The following is a 3,057-nucleotide window of genomic DNA, read 5'->3' on the forward strand; positions in this document are numbered from 1 at the left end:
GCAAGCTGTCATTCTGATGTTTTATCACCCTCTACTGGTCAGTGAGCCAAATTACATTTAGTCTTTTCCCGCCCACTGCGAAGTGGATTTCTTTAATAAAAACTAAAAAAAAAAACCCATTTGTTTATTTGCTAAATTTACAAAATTTGTTCATGGATTAAACAAATCATACTAAAAATAAATATATAAAAAATCATTTGTTTATCCTCTCTCTATCATTAGTCTGTGAGCTCCTCACTGGAAGTCAGAGACTTTCATTACCTTCATGTCTCTAGTAGTCCCTATACTGCTTAGCACAGTACACATACTCAGTAAATGTTGGATCAACAAATGTTGAGGCAATTTGCATAATTATAGTATTCATTTATCATTATTTTATAAAGTTCTTTGTGTCAAAAGTATCATTACTATATGGAATTATATAAAATTAGTAAAACGGACATTTCTAACATACTGATTTCATATAAAATGCTAAAGTTATTTTAATTTCAATTTATTTTAAGAGTTTCAATCCTCTGTTTAAAGTCATTTTGATTGTAATTTAACTGGGCATTTTTCTGGTTACCTGTTATTCTGATTAGTTGCACATTTTTTTTTTTGGTCCTGAAAAACCATTTTATTTTCTGTTACATAAACATCTTTCTCAAGTAATGTTACTAGAACAATCTGTTTATGGGGTTTTATAGTTGAAGTAAATGTATATTTTTAAAAACTTATCTCTATTATACAGAGTTATGATATAAAAATGATTCATAGGCTATAGTTTTTACAAATCCTGCTGAAGAAACTTTCCTATTTAAGTCTATAGTATAGAATGAAAAGATATGACTTAAAAAATCTTCTGATCGAAAAGCTTGAGATCATCAAAGGAATGTTTCTTGGTTTTCCACAGAGAGCCGCTAGGATTTTTTTTTTTTTCTTTTTTTTTTTGAAATTTTTTTCATAACCTCTTTTGGTTTCACCCAGGATGGCTTGGCAGAGAGAGGTACTATTCAACTTCTGATAGCATTCCTTGATATTATTCATGTCGATTTCAGAACGGGAAACTATAATTCTGATCAAGGTCTTATGATGCGTTCCAGCTTAGGATGAAGCTTCTCAGCAGAGAACATCGGCTTGTTTGTGGAATGCTTTGCAAACTCGAGGTCACCTTTCATGTCCAGTTCCAGAACTTCGCTCATATCATGCTGGTTGTACTTGATGTACAACACTCTGCGAAGATGAAGATAGCTTCTGGTGGTAAGGATGGTATTGAAAACATTCACATCTGTCTCTTTTCTCCTTTCTCCTGCTTCATATAATGCCCTGGCATCTGAATCAGCTAAGTCCTCACTTACGCCAACGTCCTCAGAATCGGTCGTTCTTAACAAAAAAAGCGAAGCCTTCTGATAATCTCCAGATGTGTCTGAGGTGATGTCTTTAGCCAGATTGCTCTTTGATTCTTCTCTATAAACTGTTAGTTTCTCTGATTTCTCTGTAAGTTCTTGATGCCAAAATTTCATTCAGAGCGTCTTCATCAGTTCTAAGGCTCTTCACGGCAGCAGAGTCCATCGGCATCCAGCTGGGCTGGAGTTTTAACAGAGCCAAAGCAACTTCCTCCGGATGATGACCTCCAAGGGTTTTCTTCAGAGCTTCATCCAGGGCTCTCCTTTTTCCTGGAGATATGCTGCTTTGACCTGTTGACTCTGTGTATTATTTCTCTTAATAAGCATGTCAGTGATGGGTGCTTCATCCACACCTGGATATAAATCAATTGTGCGTTATTAATTGAGGATGCTTGTTTAGAATTAGGATCTGTGTGTGTGTGTGGGGGGGAGGGTGCTGGCCCTGGCGAGGGGCAGGTGGGGCCAAGGGCCAGAATGTTGGCTTATGGTCTGAGCTTATTTCTGTTTCACATAAACTATTCCAGAAGCTGACGTGAAGGCAGGTTCCAAGGTCATCAGGACCCTGGTTCATTCTGTTTTACTGCTCCATCTCGTGTAAGCTGTGTGTGCTAAGTGGGACAAATAGGTGCAGAGCCTTTGGAAGATCAGACTAGGATGAATTATTTCCTAGCACAGTGGTTGCTGCTGCTGTTTGGTCGTTCTGGCCAAGGGTGTGGACGGAACGGGAGCTGAAGCTTTGGCCTCGTCAGAGGAGGAGAGGACTGGCCCAGGACGGCCGCACGCGGCGGATTCGCGTCAACTTTGGTTCTGAGCACAAAGCTGAAAAAAATTGCCCCTGAATAACCGTGGGACTGCCCCCGGCCAGTTTGCAGTTCGAATTAAGACTGTGCTGTCTGGGAATCGCTAGCCAAACAACCTAAAAAAAAAAAAAGTGATCCAAGCAGCTAACCGGCAGGAATAAATCCAGAGCCGGGGTTGCTGCTGGACCGGGGTGCGGGGCAGACGACACCCTCGTCACACGCTGGCTCCAAATCCTGAAGTTTTCGACCCCGCATTCCAGGGGCAGTTGCTACACTGGGGGCGGCCGCCACGCCTCCTGGGGCTCCCCACTTGTCGGGTGCCTTGGCTCTCGATGACCGTGCAGCGCGGGTTATGGGCTTTCCCGCTGCCCACCATGGCTGGCCAGGAATGCTGTCCCGACAGACCTTTTGAAGAGCTCTTCCAGAAGCTGGGCCACCACGGGGACGAGATGGCTGACATCATCGAACTGCAGAAAGAACTGGAAGCTATGGCCATCCCTCTGGGCCAGGACGAGGAGGTGGGCCGTGGGGCTTTCAGGCCCCAGGGACAGTGCAGGGCTGGGCTCACTCAGAATGAGACGGGGATGAGAATGAGGGCGGCCACGACCCCCTCGGCCTTTCCCAAGCTCCCCAGGAAAACAGACATTCTTTCCGTGTGAGCCGCTTCACTCAAAATCACCCCACGTTGGAACAGTTTCCACATGTTTGAGTCCCATCAGTGAACTGCTGTGGTGAAACATATTGAAGACTATGCCATCTCGGTTTTGTGGGGCCAAGCCCTCGCAGAACACGAAAAAAGGCCTGCCTGCACTATTGCAACCTTAAGGAACTAACCCCAGTGAGCCAATAGCCTGTGGCCTGTGTCCAAATTC

The 3,057-nt window shown here is 43.7% G+C and overlaps 1 pseudogene; it reads right to left on the minus strand.

The window, feature by feature from the left end:
- Positions 1 to 2,440, minus strand: part of LOC105298125 — a 5,408-nt pseudogene extending 2,968 nt beyond the window's left edge.
- Positions 2,441 to 3,057: the final 617 nt, after the last annotated feature.

The sequence above is a fragment of the Pteropus vampyrus genome, unplaced genomic scaffold (genome assembly GCF_000151845.1).
Source record: "Pteropus vampyrus isolate Shadow unplaced genomic scaffold, Pvam_2.0 Scaffold6, whole genome shotgun sequence".
NCBI classification, from domain to species: Eukaryota; Metazoa; Chordata; class Mammalia; order Chiroptera; family Pteropodidae; genus Pteropus; species Pteropus vampyrus.